The 25,059-nt window shown below is 42.0% G+C and overlaps 1 protein-coding gene across 3 annotated transcripts in view; it reads right to left on the reverse strand.

Moving 5' to 3' along the window:
* CPNE4 (copine 4) overlaps window positions 1-25,059 on the reverse strand; it is a 441,978-nt gene that overhangs the window by 311,730 nt on the left and 105,189 nt on the right. The window contains exon 1 of one of the 3 annotated variants that reach the window (XM_043968783.1): window positions 3,500-3,572. The exons of the other annotated variants lie outside the window; for them this stretch is intronic. The gene's annotated coding sequence lies outside the window, so the exon portion shown is untranslated. Of the gene's footprint in view, window positions 1-3,499; window positions 3,573-25,059 lie in introns of those variants that run through there. 3 annotated transcript variants of the gene reach the window in all.

Genomic DNA, 25,059 nt, shown 5'->3' on the forward strand with positions numbered 1-25,059 from the left:
AGTTTGAACTTGGATCTTACTGACTCTGGCATCCAGTTCTCTATTCACTGTGTGTGACCACCTGGCCACCTAAAGATAAAGCAATGTATACATGGAAGCTATCGTCCTCAATATTGTTGCCATTGCTCTTTCTCCACCACATCTCTTACATCTGTCCCTTTCCCTCCACTCACATGGCCAATCCTTGATCCAGGCCCTCATGATCTCCCACCTGGCCTCTCTCCATAGCCTTCTCTCCCCTTTCTAAGCCACTCTCCTAACAGTTACTAAACTGATATTCCTACAAGCCCAGGTGTAGCTCAAGAAGCTTCAAGGACTCCCGGGTGCCTGAAATCTAAGATACCGATTCCTCTGGTTGGCTTTTCAAGTCTTTCTCAATCTGGCTCTGATCTATCCTTTCCAATTCAATATCAATTCTACCCAGTGTTCCAGTCCATCCAACCCACGAGTCATCCACTCTACCTGACATTCCACTTCCTGCCTATGTGCTTTTGCATTGATCTAGAGATGTTCCCAAGACCTGCAATGACCCCCCTCTTCACCTTTGTCTTTGGGGATCATTCGCTCCCTTCAAGATCAATTTAATTGCCACCTATCAAAAGCCTTTCCTGATTTCCCCTCCCCCATTACACTCATTTTGTGTCTATTTGTATTTATTCATCTTATATACATTGCTTTTTCCAAGTTCACTTAAGTTCCTCAAGAGTAGGAATTGTGTAGTTTTATCATTACATCAATGAGGCATAGGGGAGAAAGCAGATACTAAATCCAAGAGATCCTGGTTCAAGTTCCAGAACCAGATAAGACATCAGACTGTTGTGAAGGAGAAATGGGAGTCAGTCAATCAGAGAAAGTACTTGCAATCAAGACTGTTGGTGATGGTGGTGGTTGCTGCTGCTGTTGCTGCTGCTGCTGTCTTTGTTTCATTTTGCAGTCATGCCCAATTCTTTGTGACCCCATTTGGGGTTCTCTTGGCAGAGTTACTGAAATCGCTTTCCATTTCCTTCTCTAGTTCATGTGACAGATGAGGAAACTGAGGCAAACAGGGTTAATTGACTTTCCCAGGGTCACACAGCTAGAAAGTGTTTGAGGCCAGATTTGGACTCAGGTCTTCCTGACTCCAGGCCTGGCACTCTCTCCACTGTGCCACCAAGCTGTCCCCTCCTTTCTATGAGAATCCCTCTAAATAACAAATTGATCAGTACATACTGGCATAGGTGAACCTGGACAAGCGACTTGACCTCTCAATTTTCTAGAGAACTTTCTAAGATTGCATGTTGTTAAGAAGGTGCCCACCTGGATGGGTAGAAGGTGTGGGGTTTTTTTTGCCTGAGAGCCCCCTATATCAATACCATCACAGGCCCAGTTTCTATCACTTTGTATGCTTGGCACAGGGCATCCAGCAGGCACCTAGGAAAGGCTGTTGATTAGAAAGAACGATCCCCTTCGTTCCAGTCAATTACATCCCATCTCAAGCTGAGCCAACAGGAGCAGACAGGAGTTGACTACTTAATGGGTGCCTGTAAGTGCTGCCTCAGGCCTTGGGCATCCAACTTGGGCCTGCTCAAGCTCCCTATTAAGCCATCACCAGGGCAGCTGCCAGAGCTGGTTGTCCAGGGAGAGACTTCCCATTTCAGCACTATAAGATCATGTCACTTCTCTGGGATCTTTGGGTTCACTTCTCCCTGACCATGACTCAGAGACTGGAGGGGAAAGATTAGGTTCCAGACCGTGTGAGGGGACACAGGAGCATCTCAGCCTGAAAGTATAAATAAGTGCCAAGATAATGATGATCAGGCTCCTCCTTTCTACCTGAAGCCCTCTGACAACAACTTAATTGGCATGGCAAACTTTTTAAAGTGACTTACATAATGTCATGTGCACTTCACAACAGCCCTGTGAAGACGTCAATACAGGCATTATTACTCCCATTTTATAGAGAAAGAAACTGAGATTCTGGAAATTCAAATGACCTGCCTATCATACATAATAGATGTCAGGCCCAAAGTGACCTGACTCTAAACCCACCAGTCTATTCTCTATGGCCACGAGGTTCAATTCTCAAAAGTTGGAGGACCAGAGACAATCTCAGAGGCAGAAGAGGCTTCAGAAGTCATGTGGTTCAGCCCCCTATCTCTGAGTAAGACAGCCTGGCAGCCTGGACATAACTTTTGACTCTTGTGGAACATGGTTTCAGATCAGAGCTAGAGTTCTAACTCGGGAGTCCAAAGACCTGAATTTAAATCTAGCCTCTGTTCCTTGCTGTGTGGCTTTGGGCAGGGGAAGGGAGGGGAATAAGCATTTATTAAGCACCTACTGTATGCCAGGCATTGCATTAAGTTTTATAAGTATTATCTCATTCAGTCCCCACAATAATCTTAGGAGGTGGGTGCTCTTATTATCATCCCCATTTTACATATGAGGAAACTGAGGCAGACAGAAGTCAAGTGGTTTGCTCAGGGTCACACAGCTAGTAAGTGCTGAGACCAGATTTGGACTCAGATTCTCCTGACTCCGGGCCCAGCATTCGATCCACTGCACCACCTAGATGTATTTAACAAGTCCCTAACCCTCTCTTGGCCTCAATATCCTTATTTGTAAAACAAGGGGGTTGGACTTAACAACCTCTAAGGTCCCTCTCTACCCTGAGTCTATGTTCCTGTGAGTCCATCATACAATTCAGCATGGGACAGAAAAGTAAGCACAGGATATCGAGTTGAAAGACCCAGTTCAAATCCCAGCTCTTGTCCTTACTAGCCATGTAGCCATGAGAAAAGCCATTTCATCCTTCTCATGTGGAAAAAAAATGGAAATAGCATTACATGCACCATGTGCCCCATAGGAAAGCACTTTGTAAACCTTAAAGTTCTGTTCCATGTCAGGTAAATGGTAATTGGGAAGATCCGAATTCAAATCCTGCTTCAGACACTTGCTAGCTGAGTTACCCTAGACAAGTCACATACCCTCTGTCTGCCTCAATTTCCTTAAATGTAAGATAGGGACCATCAGAGATTCATGGTGTGGATCAAATTAGATAATGCAAAGTAAATGCTCTGCAGACCTTAACATGCTACATACCTGCCAGTTAAATACCCAGCATTGTCACTGCATAAACTAATTCCAAGTAAAACCCTAGAGTAATTTCAGATATGATGCCACCAGGGTTATATGCATTTATAAAGAGGAGAATATATTGACAATTCAAGGCATAGGCTTATTCCTGTGCCAAGTGAGTCTCTCTACCCCACTGAACAATAATATCAACAGATTGTGGGCGTAGATCTATAACCTGATAGAACATCAGAGGCAATCTGAGCCAATCCCCGCATTGTATTGGAGGAAACCAAAGCCCAGAAAGATTCACATCACAAAGGTGGGATTTGAACCCAGGTCTTCTGACTCTGAGTCCAGAGGCAGTGTTCTTTCCTCTATACTACATTGCACACATGTGACTTACTGTCATAGAACCTTCAAAATTTCAAGAGACCTTAGAGCTCACCTTCATTTCACAGATGAGAAAACTGAGGTCCGGAAGCCAGGAATCCCCTCCCCTCACTTTCAGTCCATCATCTTTCTACTATGTCATGATCCTTTTCTGAAAAATCACCAGACTCTTATTGTTGAAGCTCTTTTTATTATCCAACCTTGTCACCATTACGAGCATGACCCACCCATCACTATTCCATCTAATATCTTAAAGGTGTGAGCTAGCGTATGCAACAAGAATAGGTGAACAGAGATTAGTGTCACAATCAAATATAACTTATAACAAAGTTCAGACACATTTCCTCTAGTTCAGAATTATTGTGCTACAAGCTCATGAAATAAAATCAGTAAATAGTTCATAGAAATGGCTATAATTAGCACTATTTGAACACAGACCAAGTTGTTACATTTTTTCTTTTCTCTTATTCTCTATTAGCTGCATCAATATCAACAGGATTTTATGTCACCATTTGGTTTTTCCCTCTTCAAACACAGACATTAATACTTGTTTAAAAAGTTTTTAAAAACTGGACCCAACATCAAAGTTTTCCTGTGCCCACCCTTTCAAACCTGAGGCTATCTGACCCACTGCCCTACCTCAAAGACACACACAGAGCCAGCATGGCCATTTTTTTAAGAGCTCTGGGTTTGGAGTAATCAAAAGGCCTGCTTTCAAATTCCTCTTGTCCTAATGTTTTTCCACTTCAGACAAATGTCTGAATTTCCTCTCACCTTAGACTGCCTCCTCTGCAAAATGAGGGCATAAGAACAGCCTAGAATGACTCTTAACTATAAATTAAGAATCCTCTCACCCTTAAGGACCACACCCAGGTCCTTGACACTGCCTAGAAGGATGGGGTACAAAGTATTCTGGGTATTGGAGGTTCTAGAGGGTAGAAATTCTATTCCAGAAGACTGGGGATGACCAGCCCAAGGAACAATAATACAATGCTCACACTAGGGCCCAACTAACAAGATAAAGAAGAGTCATTTAGAGGAGAAGAGAGACATAAAGAGAATGGATTCTGGAGTCCCCGCAGTTGAGGGTCTTGGAGAAGAGGGAATAGAAAAGAAAAGATAGTGGGAGGTAAGGAGTAAGCCATCAGGGTGGACATCTGTTCAGGCAGGCCTGGTCTGAGGTTTTAGGATACATTTTGCTTCAACTTCTCTGGCTATAACCCTTCCCCCCTCACCCATCAATCAGGCCTCCAAATCCCTGATTTTTCTGAAGAAGCAGATAACCCAAAATACCTCCTGTTCTGAGGGTTTTATCCCTGTTCTCTTGCTTTTCAGGGAAAAGTGTTGGCAATACAGTGTCCTGAACCAGAACTAGATCAGGACCCAGGATCATCTTCAGAAAGAATGAACAGGTAACATGGACCTCAAAAAGCAGGAATCTCTGGTTTTATGTTGGGAAGGGGAGAGGGAGAGGAAGAGGAGGGGAAGAGGATGAAGAGGCAGAAGAGGGAGAGGGGGAGAGGGAGAGAGAGACAGACACAGAGAGACAGACACACACACACACACACACACACAGAGACATACACAGAGAGACAGACACATACAGAGAGAAACAGAAACAGAGAGAGAGAGACTTTCCCCTCTGCCATCCCAACAATCCATGTACTTTCCCCACCACTAGATTCACCTCTACTGGAGAATTCCTCCACATTTCCAACCTTGTCTTCTCTCCCTTCTCTGGGATTTGCAGTAATTAGAAAATAGAATACTGGACTTAATGCTAAAACCTGGGTTCCAATTTCATCTCAGACACTCACTAGCTGTGACCAAATGCAGCCTTGGACCTCTGTCAGCTCCAGTTACTTTATCTCTAAAGTGAGGACGATGATAACCCTTATCTTGCAAGGCTGTTGTGACAATCAAATGAAATAATATAGTTAAACTGCTTGGAAAATCTTAAAGCATACCAATATTGCTATATTATTATTTCTAACATGTACTGTCTATATAATTTATTTGATATTAGGCCTATGATGCCCTTTTATCATCATTATTAATACCTTGCTCCCCCCGCCCCCACTGGATAACAAACTCTTTGAGGAGACCATGTGGATTTCAGAGGAGTAATGAGGAAAAGAGCCGCCTACCTCCTAAGAGAGAAGCAATGGACTCAAGATTCCAAATGATGCACATTTGGGTACATGGACAATGGAGGGTGGTCTGTTTTGCTTGACTGTGCACATTTGTTAACAATGGTTTCCGGGTAGCTAGGTGGCGCAGTGGATAGAGCACCGGCCCTGGAGTCAGGAGTACCTGAGTTCAAATCTGACCTCAGACACTTAACACTTACTAGCTGTGTGACCCTGGGCAAGTCACTTAACCCCAATTGCCTCACGAAAAAACAAAAAACAAAAAAAAACAATAACAATGGTCTCATTTTTTGTTTGTTCCTTTGTTTCAGTAAAGGATGGGAAGTAGGAGGGAAAGAAAACAAATGTCTATTAACTTATAAAAATTAATTGTAAGAACTTTGAGTCCAAGAACCTTATCATACTTCATTGCATCCCTAGTCCAATAAGTGTTTTATTGTTGTCATTGTAATTGTTTACCCCACACCTGACAGGGTACCTAGCACATGGCAGCCACATAATCACTTGTGGAAGTCAATCGAATTTTAGAGGATAATGATGATAACAATGGTGATGGTAGTGACAATAGTGGCAGCAGCACTGGTCCAGCCCGCATCCTACCTTGCCTTTGCCTCTGCTGGGATTGGATACTGAAAGAGGAGGCTGGGCCAGACAAATACACATTTCACCAATTTCACGATCTTATGTAGACTGCCCATTATATATAAACCAATAAAACTGTACCTGGAGAGATAGAGAGTCATCTCTGGCCGTGCATCCACATATCCATGTACTAGCTTAAAGGGATCATGTATGTCTACATGACTTCTGATCCCAACCTGGCTGCAAGTCACAAATTGAAAGTGGCCCTCACTATGAAAGTGGCCATGCAGATGGGTGACTTGCCACTTTCCTTCCACTCAAGAGAAGAGAGGTAAATAGGCAATTTCACACTCCATTAACGGGAAGGATTAACATGGCTAGATTATCAATACATTTTCCATGGGTCTCTTTAAATCCTTCTCAGTGCCTTTCACACAATAGCCAGGTTTTGAGAAGACTAATTTGAAGAGAGAGCTTTGTTTTGATAAAAGCTGACATTTGGCCAATTTTAGAAGCAAATTAAAACCTATCCTTTGCCAAAGATAATTTAAGCAATAAAAAAGAGCCATTTCAGCATATACACTCTTTCTTTATTTCTCTAATAGGACAAACTGATCCTGAAGCTTAATTAGTTTCTGTGAGTTGAAAACAACACCAGAGAGGGAAGAAGCAAGATTAGTTGAGCAGAACCTGCCTTGAAGTTTCAAAAACAAAGTTAAAAAAACGAGTGCATAAATCTCTACGTTTCCTACCATCGTTCCAACTTTCTAAATTTTGGTCCAATTTTCACAGGCAGATGGGGAGCAGGAAATATCTTTAGCATGACAAGAGAAGATACTGCCAAAGACAAACCAAGATGTGATTCTGGGCTGACACATCATGGAACAGAACCTACCATACCAATGTTCCTGGGAGACCTCATGTGGGAGTCCTAGAATGAGTAGCCCCTCCACTGATATAACCTGTTTATATACACAGAGACAACCTGTCAAATATTTAGTTGATAAGTCAGAGGGAGCTGTCTGAGGCTCAGAGAAATTAAATGACTCACCTAGCATTACACAATGAGTAAATTTCAGAGGAAAGATTTGAACCCAGAACCTTTCTGACTTCAAACCCAGCACTGTATTCACAATTGTCATTCCTATCAGTGAGTATTGATCCTGAAAACCTATTTTCTTGTCTCCTCTGGTGGATTTTTCCCTTCTTTTCCCAGTCTAGACATACTGAAGTTAGACTTCAAATTCAAACCTGGGACATGAGAAAAGTGAATACTAGATTGAATGCATCAAAAGTCAAGACATGTGCTCCTTTAAGAGGTTATATCGGGGCAGTTAGATGGCGCAGTGGATAGAGCACCAGCCCTGGAGTCAGGAGTACCTGAGTTCAAATCCGGCCTCAGACACTTAACATTCACTAGCTGTGTGACCCTGGGCAAGTCACTTAGCCCCAATTGCCTCACTTTAAGAAAAAAGAGTTTATATTGATTTTCCCCCAGTAAAAAGAGGATGACTAAACTCAGAGATACATTCTCTGGTGGCATCAATGATCAGAGGATCATAGCAGATCATGGGATCACACATTTCAAACCTTAAGGTACCAAGCTCTTCATTTTATAGATGGATACTCTTTGACCCAGATTGGTTAAGTTAAGTGAGTTGTCCAAGTTCACACAGCTAATAGTAATAAGAGCTAGTATGGTTAAACAAAACAAATTACCACACTGTCTTCACCCCAAAATGATAATAGTCGGCATTTATATATAGCACTTTATAGTTTACAAAATGCTTTGCTGATATTATTTGATCCTCATGTACTCTCCTCATGTTACAGATGAGGAAACTGAGCCAGGCAGAGGCTAAGCGACTTGTCCATTGTCATGCAGCTAGAGTTGGAGACCAGATTTGAACTTTAAGTCTTCCCAATTCCACATTCGGTGCTCTGCCTCTTCAGAAACTGAATCAGCTGAGATTTGACCCCTAACTACTTTCCATGGCACCATTACCATTTAACCATTACCATTGCAAAAATAAATAAAAATAAATAAATAGATAGATAGATAGATTAATGAATGAATGAATGAATGAATGAATGAATGAATGAATGAATGAATGGTTGGGGCAGCTAGGTGGCACAGTGGATAAAGCACCGGCCCTGGATTCAGGAGGACCTGAGTTCAAATCCAGCTTTAGACACTTGATACTTATTAGCTGTGTGACCCTAGGCAAGTCACTTAACCCTAAATGCCCTGCAAAAATAAATAAATAAAAGACACAATTGCAGAATTTCAGAGTTGGAAGGAACCTCTGTGACCATCCAGGCCAATGAGTATCTGAAAAAATAGTTCCCTCTCCAATGTACCTGACAATCAGTCATCCAGGTTTCCCCTGAGGACTTCTAAAACATGGAGACCATTCCACAGTAGAAGAGCATGGATCAGTAGAAAAGAGCCCAATCTGATTCTCGACAACTACTTCCCTCTTCTCCACCTGAAAGCCCTTCGAAGATTGGAAGACAGCCACCACGTTCCCTGTAAGATTGTTCTTCTCTAGGCTACATACCCATTTCCTCATGCCAGTCCTCACCTAGAATGAACTAGAAGCCTTTCATGATTGTGGGAGCCCTCAATCAAACAATGCAAGAAGCTGGAGACATTTTAGAAAGCATCTGTAAATTGATGAAAATGTTAGTCTAGCAATGCCTGAACCTGGTTTTAAAGTGCCTGAGCTCATCTACAGTTAGTCCAACCTCAAAATTCTCAAAGAAAAACTCACTTGGTTTCACTTAAAAATAAAAATATTCAGCACCGAGGGGGCTTTTTTTTTTTTTGCTTGTTTGTTTGCTTTTGGGGACTGGAAGCTGAAAGCGCGGAGGCTACTTGCAGCCTGACCTCCTTACTGGCAAGCACAGAAGCTGTGACTTGCTCCATTTCTGACCTGGGCAGATTCTTCCTTTCTTAGGCAGCTCTTTTCCTGAGGGCCTCCTTACTGGTGTGAGACCTAGTGAGGATACCAGATCCTCTTTAGCCCCACCGCACCTCAGAATTCTGAGCTCATGATCTAGCCTCAGCCTCCCTTGGGAGCTGAGATCACAGGGCTATACCACTACAAGCAGATGTAGTCAGCACTTTTTAGGAGGAAGTCAAAGAAAGGCAAAAAAAAAAGAGTCTAGAAACACTGTGCCTTCCTGCATGCAGCTAACCTCTACAAAGACAGGCTTTGAGAATGGTTGACTTGTGGAAATGGGAGGGAATGAAAGAAACTGAGATAACCAGCTCGATCAACTAACCAATTGGCATTTAATCAACATTAGTATGAGCTGGTGCTGTATCTTTTTTGTTGTTCAGTCATTTCAGTTATATCCAACTCTTCATGACCCCATTTTGGGTTTTCTTGGTAAAGATACTGGAATGCTTTGCCATTTCCTTCTCTAGCTCATTTTACAAATGAGGAAACTGAGGCAAACAGGGTTAAGTGACTTGCTCAAGGTCACATAGCTAGTAAGTGTCTGAGGCTAGATCTGAACTCATGAAGATGACTCTTCTTGACTCCAGACCCGGCACTCTATCCACTATACCACCCAGCTGCCCAATCTATAAGCACAGACATTGGAGAGAAGAAGGAAGGATATGGATATGAGTCAAGGAGAAAACCTCTGTGAATAAAGCAATCAAGAGCCAGTAGGATTGATCATTTCTTCCTGGAGCTGCCATTTTGAAGATAGTCTAGGCCAGCCACGATCCTCTCGAGTATCCAACTCCCACACTATTTTCACTGCATCAAGGTGATTCATTTGTAGTCATCTTCAATTCCACACTTTCAATCACTCCACCAATCAGAAGCTTATTTTGAATCAGCAAAATGTCTGAAATCCAAAATCGCTTGAGATGTGCTCTCTGATAACTATTAAGCACATCTAGTAGCCAGTCTTGGATCCTCAGACATTTCCCAGATGTGTGATTCTCACTTAAACTCTCTGAACCTCCATTTCCCCATTTGTAAAATGAGAGGATTGAACTGGATGGTTTCCAAGGTCTCTTCTGATTCTAAAACTATGATTTTAAGATTTTATATGGGAGGTATCACTTGAATTATATCTCCAGTGACATTTAAGGGTCAGACATGGGAGGAAGCAAGCAGAAGATATCCATCTTCCACATGGAGGGTGGTATGATCAATGTGAAGGAAATGGTAGGACAAAGGATGAAATGAAAGGGCAAGAGGCCACAGAACATGGAGGGGGAAGACTGAGATAAGATTTGGAGAGTAAATGAGAAGCAGAAGAATTTTTCAAAAGCCAACTTCCCTCTCTCCCCATTTCTCAGAGAGAATATAAGTTCACCTTTGAAACTAGTTCTGCAACAGCAGTCTGAGTCCAAGATCTAAAGTCCTGCTGAAGGGCTTAGTTTTCCATCCCTGATGGCTCCTAGCCCTTGGAACTTGGTGGAGCTCAGGCTTATGAATACTGGCATACCCCATCAGAAAACCATAGGATCGTAGATTTAAAGTAGAAAGAGATCTAAGAATCCATCTAATCAAATTCCCTCATTTTACAGTTGAGAAAACTGAGGCACAGGGAAGTTAAGTGACCTGTCCAAGGTCACACACATCAACAGAATCAGAAATAGAATTTGAACACAACTCATAAAAAGCAGATTCAGCTCTCCCCTCTCCCATACCATATAACCAATTAGTTGTCAACTTGTATACATTCTAAGTCCAGAGTCCCCTCCTTGCTATTCCAATTCATTCTTTACCATGTTGCTCAGATAATCTCAAGATAACACATTGATGTAATTAGGTGACTCCTCATCAAAAACCTACAGGATCTCCTTATTGCCTTCTCAAGAAACATTCAGCTCCTCACCCATCATGATCTTAAAGGTTCTCAACAATCAGACAACATCCATTCTTTCTGGCTTTATCTCCCCAAACTCCCCTTCACACATTCAATGTTCCCAGCTGCCTGAACTAGTCTCCACCCCCTGTTCTCATCCCATCTGCCTGCTTTTGCTCACACCATCTCTCAAGCCAGGAATGAACTACAGGACCATCGTCCTTCATTCAAGGCTAAGATCTAGTGCCTCCTCTTCCATGAGTCCTGCCTGGATCTTCCCCAGCTGAAAGTCAGCTCTCTTCTCTGCCTTCTCCAATTTCTCACTGCATTCTGCCTGCACCTCTCCTTCGTACTCTTCACATTTTAACAATATGACCACGATTTATGGAAATATTTTATTCTTCCTCACTTAGATTTCCAGTCAGGAACAATCCTTTCATCCTTATATTCTCAGTGCCCAGCCCAATCCTTTGCATACAGTAACTGCTTAATAAGAGGTCCCAGCTTAACCTAGGACACAATCACTGCATACTTGAGTCTACTGTATCAAAGACTAAAATTCCAAAATATACTTTAAAGACCATCAAAATTGGGACAGCAAGGTGGTGCAGTGGATAAAGCACTGGCCCTGGTTTCAGAGGGACCTGAGTTCAGATCTGGCCTCAGACACTTGACACTTACTAGTTGTATGACCCTGGGCAAGTCACTTAACCCTCATTGCCCCACGAAAAAAATCATCAAAATACTTTACACACGTCCAAGAGTTGGACATGTTTTTGCCATCATTTTACTTCCCACAATCATTTAAGATGGTTCTGATAATTCAGAAATATTCAACAAATATTCCTTCAACACTTATGAAGCATTTACTATGACCAAGGCTCCATGCTAGATACCAGAAATAAGAAGATTAAAAAAACAAACACACACAGAGTCTTTACTCTCAAGAGGCTTACAATCTACTGGCAAATAAATAAAATGCATATATGTATGTTCCATGCACACAAGAGGATAAAGGAGAAAAACATGCTCTTAGTAACTGAGGACAGTGGCAGCTAGGTGGCTCAGTGGATAAAGCACTGGCCCTGGATTCAGGAAGACCTGAGTTCAAATCCAGCCTCAGACACTTGACACTTACTAGTTGTATGACCCTGGGCAAGTCACTTAACCCTCATTGCCCCACGAAAAAAATCATCAAAATACTTTACACACGTCCAAGAGTTGGACATGTTTTTGCCATCATTTTACTTCCCACAATCATTTAAGATGGTTCTGATAATTCAGAAATATTCAACAAATATTCCTTCAACACTTATGAAGCATTTACTATGACCAAGGCTCCATGCTAGATACCAGAAATAAGAAGATTAAAAAACAAACACACACAGAGTCTTTACTCTCAAGAGGCTTACAATCTACTGGCAAATAAATAAAATGCATATATGTATGTTCCATGCACACAAGAGGATAAAGGAGAAAAACATGCTCTTAGTAACTGAGGACAGTGGCAGCTAGGTGGCTCAGTGGATAAAGCACTGGCCCTGGATTCAGGAAGACCTGAGTTCAAATCCGGCCTCAGACACTTGACACTTACTAGCTGTGTGACCTTGGGCAAGTCATTTAACCGTAATTGCCCTTCCCCCCCCAAAAAAAACACACTTAGGTTATATATATATATATATATATATATATAAATTGAGGACAGATACATCACCTTTAGCTGGAAGAGAGATGGAACTTGAGCTGGGCTCTTAAGGGAGAGGAGGATTTCAATAGATACAAATATACATAGGTCAGAGAATGTAGGACATGATTAAGGAAATCTAATAATCTGGTTTGACTAGAATAAAAAGGTCTAAGTAGGAGGGAGGACAATATAAGCCTGGCCAGTCAGGTTAGAACTAGATTGTGGTGGTCTGTAAATGTCAACGTAAGAAGTTTGCATTTGATTCTAGAGTCAATAAGGAATCATGATTCTTGACTAGAGTAGTAACATCACCAGACCTCTACATTAGAAATATTAATTTGCAATATGTGTGAAGGATGAGTTAGAAGAGGGGAAAAAGTGAAGACATGGAGATCAGAGAGAAGGCTATTGCAATGATTCAGGAGAGAGGGACCAAAATAGGAGATTGGTAGTGAGAATAGTGAGAAAAGGATGGATGAATGTGATGTACAATCAACAGAAATGTGGCAAATGATTAGCTGTGTGGGTCAAGAGAAAGGGAAGAAGGGCATCTAGGTGGTGCAGTGGATAAAGCACCGGCCCTGGATTCAGGAGGACATGAGCTCAAATCCAGCCTCAAACACTTGACACTAACTGTGTCACTTATCCCTCATTGCCCCGCAAAAAATAAATGAATGAATGAATGAATGAATGAATAAACAAACAAATAAATAAATAATAAAATAAAATAAAAAGGAGAGAGAGAAAGGGAAGAGTCAAAGGTAATTCCAAGGTTTTGAGCTGTGGTGACTGGGAGAATGGTAGGGCCATTAACAGAAATATATGCATCTGTTGCATCTATTTGTTACAATGGATGGCTCCAAGCCACCCATATTGGAAAGCCCCTCTGAGTAATGTAGAATTGCTTAGAAAATATGTAAAGGGAATGACATTCAAGGGATTTCCAGACCCCCAGCTTTCAATTTCAATTTAATTAGGTAATAAAAGGGAGACAAAGTTCAGGTAAGACAGGAACCCTGCATTCAAGGAGATTCAAGTCTAGCAGGAGAGTGAGACATAAAGACAGACAACTCTAACACTCGTCATCAATGCTATGTGAGGTCTACAGAGGAAAGTCACTACCAGCAGGAATGTCAAAGAAGGCTATAAGAAGGAGAGGTGACAGTGGAGTAAGAATCTAAAGAATGAGAAGGAATTCATCAAGTGAAGAGAAGGAGGGCATATCAGGTATGTGGAATGTCATGAACAAAGGCACGGAGATGGGAGAGAATGAGGTAGAAAACCATCCAGTTTGACTAGAGAATGGTAGGAGGCAAAACTAGAAAACTAGGGCAGCACCAGATGAGATGACCATGAATACCAGCCAAAGTCATTTGGACTTTACTTGATAGATAATAGGGAGCCACTGTGGATGTTTGAGCAAAAGATGAAATCTATACATCATAAGAAAATTAGTCTGGCAATGGTACAAAGGATGATTTGAAAATAGAGAAGAGAGACGGTAGGGATGGAAAGACATGGTAAGACACCTTTAACAACCTTCTCCCCCATGGGCCTGTAATTTCATTAGTTTATAAGATTCTGGGTGAGGAAATTTTCTACCAATGAGCACCTTCTCTGAAGCTTATGGTCTGAAATGGTTATCAAGATTATTGAGTTGGGGGTAGCTAGGTGGTGCAGTGAATAAAGCACTGGCCCTGGATTCAGGAGGACCTGAGTTCAAATCCAGCCTCAGACACTTGACACTTACTAGCTGTGTGACCCTGGACAAGTCACTTAACTCTCATTGCCCCACAAAAAAAATAAAAGATCACTGAGTGGTTAAATGGCTTAAGGTTCACACAACAAAGGTTTTCATCACTCTAAGACCAACTCTCTATCCTTGGTTCCAACAGTGGGAACAAAGAAAGGAAGGATGGGATCGTGGAGAAGGAATTAATAGGACATGGTAACTGGATATGAGAGGTGATAAAAGAGTGGAGAACCAAAGATTTCCCAGGAGGTTGGAACATGGAAGAATGAGTGGATGGCAGTGCTGTTGACAGAAAGAGTGAAGTGAGGAGGAGTAGATTTTATGGGTAAAGATAATTTCCATTTGGACCATGTCCCACAGTGGGACATTCAGATGGAGATGCCCTACAAGCAGCTGGAGATGGGAGGAGGGGTCTGGGATCTCAGGACTGCATATATAGAGTTGAGAGTCATCTACACAGAAATGGTAGCTGAACCTGTGGGAGGTAATCAGATGAGATACAGACAGACACAGAAACAGAGAGATAGAAAAAGACACCCTCTTCTAACTAATCAGGAAATTAGCACCACCCCCCCACACTTGAGAGAGAAGCCATGATTTCTCTAGAAAGCAGTCATCATGCTCATTACATAACATTCATATTAATTTTACACCCCTCAAATGTCACCCTTTGTTAGAAGACCAGTTGGGTGGTTAAATTTAACAGGATAATTTTAAAGTCTGACGGAAGCTTTAAAAATAAAATTAAACCAAAATATCAAGGGATGCTGTTATAACAATCACCATCTCTCTCGGCAGCCTCCAGCCCACCCCTTCTCCACACACAACAGTGCTATGGTTCCTGAATGGAAGAGCTCAAGCTAAAATGATGTTTTATTATTTTTCCATCAAAAAGAATTTCTCCCGGTTTCGCAAGCAACTAAATTTATCAAGGAGAAAGATCAAATCCCAGCCTTCCTTTGTTCCCTTATTTCCTTTTGTTGATATAATCACTGGTTTCAGGACCTCCATGGATGTCATGTTACCAGGAAACTGGGGGTTTGCAAAATTGATTTCGAGCCTCTGTTCCAGGATGTGTGGCTAAATTTTTCAGCAAGTAAAATTATTTTTACATTCACCAGGAAAAAAAAATAAAGGCTGCATATGAAGCAGAGGGTCCATTTTCCTGACACAGCACCAATCACACAAGCAAGTTAAAGAATCCTCCGGGGTTCGGAACCACATCCTAGCAGTTTCTTGTTTTATTTTATAACATTCTCCAGCTTTATTGACAGAAGGCAACATGAGGAATGTGGGGAAGGAAGAGAGAGGGTGGCACGTGGGCGCGCCAAACAGACAGACACAATAGAAATAGAAACCGCTCTCAGGGACCCCAAGAGCAACCTGTCTCGCTAAGTTCATTTTTCTCTTGAGTCAGAAGCTGAATAAGAACGGGCTTAGGAGCCTCCGAGTAATCTATCTATCGGATCATGTCACTTTGCCATATTGAACTCAAACTTGGGAATAGAACTTCCTTATTGTTTCTACAAGAGAAGAAGAGTACTCTGGTACCATAGTGTAATGATATTCAGGAAACAGCTCAATTTGGTATAAATGAAATCTTTTTTTGAACCACATTTGATAGAATTGAGTAAGTGAAGTCCCCATAGGGCCTCTTCAAAGGAGCATTTTATAACAAGACTTACACGATATGAACCTGGGGCCATAACAAAAGAGAAAATATGGGTATGAATATGCATGTGTGAGAGACAGGGAGAGATGGAGAGACATCGATAGAGACAGGGAAAGGGAGGGAGAGAAACAGAGACAGAATGTGTGTGTGTGAGTGTATGCATGCATGCATGCATGTATATCTATGTATATTTACATTTGTGTGTATGCACACAGATATACATGTGTGTATATATGTATGCGTGAGTGTATGCATGTATGTATATCTATGCATATTTACATTTGTGTGATGCACATATATACGTGTGTGTATGTGTGTGTGTGTGTGTGTGTGTGGAGTCATACAGATAGTGTTTATTGAGAACATGACTGCCTTTTCCTTTGCCAGCTGCCTTAGTCCAAACTAGTCAGCTCCTCCATAAGGGGTGTGTGTGTATATGTGTGTATCTCTGTGTGTGTGTGTGTGTGTGTGTGTGTGTGTGTGTGTGTGTGTGTGTGTGTGTATAACCAGAGGAGCACCCTGGATCTTTCAGACTGGGCTATCCCTCGAGGAGCTGGCTCTAGGGAAATGGACACGTGCTCTGGTTCAGCTCTGAAGGGTTTGCATTTTGAGATGCTACAGTGGTTCCTTACTAGTCCCTGTGACTGAGGGACCTGTCAAAGGTGTTTCTAAGTAAGCCAGGAATTGTTCACACAAACACACACAAACATATTCAAGGAGTTAACAAGTACATAAAACTCCTACTATGTTCCAGTATTATGCTAAGCACTGGGAAATTCCTGCCCTCAAAGAGCTGCTGTTCTGAGAGGAGAAACAGTATGCACATAAGTAAATACAAGGTAAATTGGGAGGAAGGGGCACAAGCAACTTGGAAGCGGGGGAGAGGGATGTGGATTAGGGAAGGTTCTGTGTACATGTCACTTGAACAGAATTTTGAAGGAAAATAGAATTCTAAGAGGTAGAGATGAATGAGTGGTCCATTCTAAGCATGAGAGATGGCCAATGCAAAGACACAAAGACCCAGAGGAGGCCAGTTTGGCTGAACTGTAGAATACGGGGAGGAGATAAATACAAAATAAGGTTGGAAAGAGCAGGTTAGGAGCCAGGTTGTGAAGGACTATAAAAGCCAAACAAGGGAGCTCGTTTTGGGTCCTAGAATGAATAAGGAACATTGAAAGTTTATTGACTAAGGGGAGTGATGTGGTCAGACCTATCCTTTAAAAAACTTACTTTGGCAGCTGAGTAGAGATTGGATTAGAGAGAAGAGTGATGAGGCATGAAGAGCAAAATATTTGGAGGTGATTCCAATAGTCCAGGCAAAAGGTAATAAAAGACCCAGAGTAGGGTCATGGCTCTATGAGTACAGAGAAGGAGAGAGATGGGGACATTTTCCCTTTGAGTTTATTGTTGAGTACTATGGAACTGTTTTATAAGTAAAATGCTCTCGTGAACAGGTCCTGTTGAGATTTTACCTACTTAATTCCATCAAATGGAGTCCTGAGAAAAAACTTATACTGATATTTATTTCCAAATTCTCTTTGTAATATCAGGGCATGTAAGGATTCAACTGAATGGCATTCACTTAGACAATCGTAATGTGCTTAGTATGGACAACACGACATCCAAGGTGGGAGGTGACCACATTGGGAAGCATCTCTGATTTCAGGAATTCCTCATGTGAGTGGGACATTTCTGGTAATGAGGAAGCAGAGATATCGAGGCAGCTCATTTTCCTTTTGGATGGTTCAATTAGGAAGTTTTATCTGAATTCAAAGCCAAATACTGACTCTGTACAATTTTTATCCACCACTTCTATTTTTGTCCTTCTAGGTTTGTGACTGAGCAGGACAAAGTCTAGTCATCTTTACATGTGCAGGTACTTTAAATGCTTGAAGCCAGAGCTCATATCAATTCAACTCAATTCAATAGATATTTTAAAGTGCCTTGTAAGTGCTTTGTGCTAGGACTTGGGCTATACAAAGTCGACAACCATTTATTCAGGGCTTACTATGTGCAAACACTACTATACTAAATGCCAGGCATTACACACACACACACACACACACACACACACACACACACACACACACACACACACGCCTCTGCTCTCGAGGATCTTACAGTCTAATCAGGGAGTCAACAAATGAACGACCCTGTATAAATGATACATAGATAAGATAACTGGACATAATCTCAGCGAGAAAACACCAAGACTGAGGGAGACAAAAAGGTTTTTGTTGGAGAAGAGAGGACTTTAGCTGAGGCTTGAGGGAAGCCCAAAGGTAGAGATGAGGAATAAGACATGGGGGACAGCCAGAAAAAGTGCTCCAAGTTGAGAGATGGAATGTTGTGCCTGAGGGACAGCAAAGAGACCAGTATTGCTGGAGTAAAGAATACATTGTATGGTACAAGAAGACAGGAATTATGAAGGATTATGAAGGACTTCTGTCATAAAGCTTATATTCCAATAGGAAAGATGACGTGGAAACGATACAGAACAGAGACAAAAATATATTACTGGGAGGATGTTATACATGCACAGAAAAAATGCAGCGCAAGTTGAAAATGAAGGAGACCAAAGAGCAACAAAGTATCCTAGGACTACATGAGGTGGGAGCAATCGCAGTTGGGAATATGAGGAGAGGCCACTGCAGCTGAACCTTGAAGGAAGGTGAATAGGGGACCCGAAAGGCAGAAATAAAGAGGAAGTGTCTCATGGCAGAGAATGAAGCTGAAGTCTGTCTTAAGTCATTTATTATGGGGAAACATAAACCCTTTTTTGAGCAAAGCCTCATGAAGCCTTAAACCATAGAATTCAGAGCTGTGAAGGATGTCAGAGATCATATAACCCAACTTCCTCACTTCACAGAGAATGAAATGAGGGTCTTAGAAATACAGTGACTTGGGGCAGCTAGGTGGCGCAGTGGATGGAGCGCCAGCCCTGGATTCAGGAGGACCTGAGTTCAAGATCCGGCCTTAGACACTTAATAATTACTAGCTGTGTGACCCTAGGCAAGTAACTTAACAAAAAAAAAAAGTACAGTGACTTAGCGAAGCTCACACAGGCAAGAAGCATCAAAGCCAAGATTCCAATTAGGTCCTCTGCCTCTGAACTTGACGGTACCATAATGCCTTATAAATACATCACATTAGCCCCGTTGGTACAGGAACTCTGAGACCCACTGACAGCTCTGGTGGGGAATCCTAGGTGAACTCAAAGTGGACTGGGACAGCAGGAGGTTGGAATACACAGGGTAGAATCAGAATCCACTCCACTTCTCTTCCTCCTCCCTTTCCCTAAGACCTCAATAAGTAATCTTCAGAGCTCCAAGGCTAGAGTGAATGAATGAACAAAAGCATATTCAATTAGTACTTTATATATTCCAAGCACTATGGCTAGGTACTGGAGATGCAAATACAAAAGTGAGACAGGTCCTACCCTCAGGGAACTTACATTCTAATAGGGGACAGGAACAAGCAGTTTTGTGGTGTCAGCTATGGGGCTGCTAGCAGACCCACCACAGTATCCTCTGGGATACCTAATAATTCAAGCTCCTATTTGCTTCATGAGAATCCCAATGGCGTATATCCTGTCACTGTTAAAGGCTAACCAATACTTAACAGTTGATAACACTGGGCAGCTCAGTGTTGTAGAAGATGGAGCACAGGACTTAGAGCCAGGAAGACCTGAGTTCTGATTATGCCTCAGGTATTTACTGGTTATATGACCTTGGACAAGTCACCTAATATTACCAAGCCTCAGTTTCTTCATCTATCAAATGGGGACAATTCTAGTACCTACCTCACAGGACTGTGGTGAGGATCAAGTAGGATAACACTCATAAAGTGCATCACAAGTTTTAAAGTGCTATAGAAATGTTAGCTCTTTGTTGTGGGGGCAATGAGGGTTAAGTGACTTGCCCAGGGTCACAGAGCTAGTGTCAAATGTCTGAGGCCGGATTTGAATTCAGATCCTCCTGAATCCAGGGCTGGTACTTTATCCACTGTGTCACCTAGCTGCCCCTGAAATGTTAGCTCTTAACAGGTATATTCTCCCGTTCTCTGAGTACACATCAGCCTTGTCACCTTGTTCATCTCTCAGACTGATACTTCCATGCTAAATGGCTTGAGACAAGAGGTATCTTTTGGCCCCTACATCATGGTGGGATTCACTAAAGTAGATAAAGCTGATAAGGTTTGTGACCACAGAGAATTCCAAAAGCTAATAATACCAATCAGAGGAACCAGCTATTAAAATGTATCTCTCACATGGTTGGCACTCGAATGCCAAAAGGCTAAAAGATGACCACTTCATGAAGGAAACTTTTACTCATGCTTCTTGGAGATCCAATTCCATGGGAAGAGATGAGGTCATGTTCAGAGGAGGAGCCTGGTTCTTGAAGACGACACTACCAGAAAGCCAAGGGATATGGGTTCCATCCCAAGGGCCCACTAAGCTTAGTAAATGGCCTAAGCTTTTGGAGCCATGGGCTCATAGAACTCTGTGTGAGCAGGGAACTCAGAAGCCATCTAAACCAACCATCACCTTAACAAGAATTCCCTCTCCAATATAGCCCCAACAAGGGGATACAAACAGCCTCTGCCTGAAGAGTTGGAATGATGGGGAACTCATTGCATCTTAAGACAATCCACTCCTATTCTGGACATCTCCACTTTGGAGAAAGCTCTCCCTTGTGATGCTCTTCAATCTACTTTGTGTGACTTCCATCTATCATCATAGCTCTATAAACAGGAGCCAATCAGAGTCAATCCTAAGCATGGCATCTCTTCAAATACTTGTAAGGGGTTATCATGCACCTGAGTCTTCTCTCTTTCTGTGTCTCAGTTTGTAGAGAAGGTTTGAGGCAATGATCTGCAGAGGCAGTAGAGAGAGCATTCCAGGCTACATTTGTAACATGATTTTTAAAAAGTCATGAAATCATATAACCTTAGGCTTGGAAAGTCATAAGATTACATATTTAGAGTTTGGAAGTGACCTTAGGGGGCAGCTAGATGGCGCAGTGGATAGGGCACCGGCCCTGGAGTCAGGAGGACCTGACTTCAAATCCAGCCTCAGACACTTAACACTTACTAGCTGTGTGACCCTAGGCAAGTCACTTAACCCCAATTGCCTCACTAGAAAGAAAGAAAGAGAGAAAGAGAGAAAGAAAGAAAGAGAGAAAGAAAGAAAGAAAGAAAGAAAGAAAGAAAGAAAGAAAGAAAGAAAGAAAGAAAGAAAGAAAGAAAGAAAGAAAGAAAGAAAGAAAGAGAGAAAGAAAGAAAGAAAGAGAGAAAGAAAGAAAGAAAGAGAAAGAAAGAGAGAAAGAAAGAGAGAGAGAAAGAGAGAGAGAAAGAGAGAGAGAAAGAAAGAGAGAAAGAAAGAGAGAAAGAGAGAAAGAGAGAGAGAGAGAAAGAGAGAAAGAGAGAGAGAGAGAAAGAGAGAGAGAAAGAGAGAGAGAAAGAGAGAAAGAGAGAAAGGAAGGAAGGAAGGAAGGAAGGAAGGAAGGAAGGAAGGAAGGAAGGAAGGAAGGAAGGAAGGAAGGAAGGAAGGAAGGAAGGAAGGAAAGAAGGAAAGAAGGAAAGAAGGAAAGAAAGAAAGGAAGAAAGGAAGGAAGGAAGGAAGGAAGTGACTTTAGGGGGGCAGCTAGGTGATACAATGGATAAAGCACCGGCCCAGGATTCAGGAGGACCTGAGTTCAAACCCAGCCTCAGACACTTGACACTTACTAACTCTGTGATCCTGGGCAAGTCACTTAACCCTCATTGCCCTGCAAAAAAAAAATCAACTTAAAGGATTAGGGATCACCTAGTCCAATCTCATTTTATATAGAAACCCAGGCTCAGTGAGGATGTCTAGCCCAGATTAACACCTATTAAGCATCAGAGGCACCATGTGAACAGAGATCTTCCCAACCCCAGCATTCTAGCTCATGCAACCTCGAACTGTACTGAAATCCACTGGACAACATCCCCAACTCTATTTGTTTTCTAATAGACCATGGGGGAGATGGCAATTCTAAGGGTGGAACATCATCAACTACTGCTATGGTATAGCCAAGAGGGTAGGAAAGGAATCAGGCCACCTTCTAGTTTAGAAACAACTAGTGTTACTAACGCCCCTAGTTAGTGAGAAGTAGTGCAAATTGCTAACCAGAGGCTAATCTACAAATGTTATTAGTGCCCTCTCAATATTACTGTTTTGGGCAAAGTCTCCATCACCCTCCCTTTTATTATGGCTTTATATTACAGCAAGCTAGAGTCATTCATGCTGATTTGGGGCTTCAAGTTGAGTTTAAGTGCCTACTGTGAGTAAAATTTGTCCAGTCCCACTCCCTTAATCTGACCACAATAATGTAAAGATGGAAAGAGAAGAAACAATGTCATTTTATCTTTCTCCCACTAAAGTCCTATTCTGATGCTTCATTGTGGCATGATTCTCAAGGGCAAGAAAGTGGTTCTTAAGGGCAAGAAGGCCAACTGAGGTGCTTTTGCAGGCTTTTCCAAGCTAGACAGGTTTAAGGACAGCACTACTGGTGGGTCATGTCTGTTCTCTGAAAATCAAAGCAGTGAAGTTTGGGGAGACCCAGGACCACATTGGCCACAAGAGGGAAAGTTTTCCATCCAGCCGTAGCGACTCATAATGAATGGCTGGTAGAGCAAAGGAATCCTCATATCATAGATGTCAACTTTAGAGGTCCAACCCCCACATTTAACAGAAAAGGAAACTGAGGCCCAGATTAATGAAACAATGGCAGGGTTCAAACTAAGGTCTTTCTGATTCCAAGTCCAGTACTCTTGCTCCAAAAAGTGGAGAAACAATTTATTGAAAAGTGGGATTCATACCTACACAACCACAGGTATTTGGAATCTTGAAGTAAAGGAGAAACGAGAGGCAGGAAAAAGTAAAGTGAAAAAGAGAGGAGAGTGAGGGAAGAGAGGGAGAGAAGGGAGAGTGAAAGGGGGAAGGGGGAGGAGGAGAGGGAAGGGGAGAGAGAGGGGGGGAGAGGGGGAGAGGGGGGAAGAGGGGGAAAAAGGGAGGGGGGGAGAGAGAGAGGGGGAGAGGGAGAGAGAGGGGGAGAGGGAGAGGGGGAGGGGGAGAGGGAGAGAACGAGAATGAGATCTGCAGGGAGTAGGGAATTATTGAACACATCTGGCTGCTAAAAGCTGCCTCCTGCCTGCAGGTGAAAGTCCTCTAGAGATAGATGGCTGCAATCAGCACTGAGCTCTCTATCACTGCTTCATCTAGAAGGGCCCCCGGGGAGTCTTGTGGCAGAGTCCCTGGAAATCCAGCACTTACTCAACCAATTACAACTCTTAAATTGCCTGATCATCTTAACTGTTATTTTCCTTGTTATTAGCTACCAACTACCTCCAAAGCCACAACAGGAACAAAATCTATTATTTAGGAATCCTTCAGGTTTATTTAAAATTCAGTCTTTAGAACTTACACTGTCTCCCTAACAGTCAAATAACCTGGTTTTTTTCAAGTGCATTTTTCAGATACTAGGTTATATTTCCATCTTCCTCTCCAATAGAAAAGTTCTTCCTACCCATCAGCATCATAGAAACACAGAACACAAATACCAAAAATCAAACTCACCCTCTACATAGCTTATCATGGGACACCCATAACTAAGAGAGGATGACCCAAGCTCTGTCCCAGGGCAAGGAATGTTATCCATCACAATCCTTTAAGTAGTTTAGAAACACAGCGTTTAGCAACTGGTTTGGAAAAATAATTCACTAATTAGGAAGCTGTCAGGTAGTGAGCTGCAATCAGCTCCTTCCCACCGTACCCTGTGCTCCTATTCTTCTGTTCCAGACACCCTAAATGCTGATTACCCAGGGTGCACTTTGTGGTCCTTGGCCCAGGTACAAAAAGTTCCTAGTTACAGTTGTTCTTCTAATGTAGCTGTAGCAGTGAGGATCAGCCAAGCTCACCTAGAGAATTGACTCTTGGGAATGAGACCAGAAATAAAAAAGAATGCCCAAGAGAGTGAAAACATCAAACACTAGTCTCCACCCTACTTTCATGATGGTGATTTGGTGGTGAACCAGTGAACTAGAACCCAGAGGTTCAGTCTTTATCTGCTCTGTGTGTGTGCCATAACTTGCACATAGCTATCCTTGCACATTCAATGAGATAGTCACCCACTAAGTCTGAGGTCCTATACCTATATCCATCCTGTTTTCCCAAATCACAGCTTTGCAGAGGGGCTGGAGGACAAAAATTTTTAAAATTGTCACAACTATAATGGAAAGGGTTGAGGAAACCATATGGATCCTGTGTGAAGATCTATCAGAGCTAAAAAAATAATGACCTTGGGGCGGCTAGGTGGCGCAGTGGATAGAGCACCGGCCCTGGAGTCAGGAGTACCTGAGTTCAGATCTGGCCTCAGACACTTAACACACACTTACTAGCTGTGTGACCCTGGGAAAATCACTTAACCCCAATTGCCTCATAAAAAAAAAAAAGTAATGACCTCACTTTGCTCTCTCTTGTTTATTCATAAGTTGGTTACCTATCCATAAATCTGATAAGTAATATATTCCATGTTCTTCAAATTTACTTGTAATATCTCGCTTTATAACTAGGTCATGTATCCATTTTTACATTATCTTGGTAAATGGTGTAAGATATTGGTCTATGCCCAATTTCTGCCAGACTGTTTTCCAGTTTCCCAAACAATTTTTATCAAACAATGAATTCTTATCTCAAAATCTCAAGTCTTTACATTTGTTAAATACAAGGTCACTATATTTATTTGTTGCTATAAATTGTATGTTTACTCTGTTCCACTGATCTACCTTTCTATTTCTTACACAGAACTAGAAAGTTTTGATAATTGCTGGCTGATAATATAGTTTAAAATTTGGTACTACTAAAACCTCCTTCTTTTACCTTTTTTCATTATTTCCTTTGATATTCTTGACT

This window comes from Dromiciops gliroides, chromosome 5 (genome assembly GCF_019393635.1).
Source record: "Dromiciops gliroides isolate mDroGli1 chromosome 5, mDroGli1.pri, whole genome shotgun sequence".
NCBI lineage: Eukaryota > Metazoa > Chordata > Mammalia > Microbiotheria > Microbiotheriidae > Dromiciops > Dromiciops gliroides.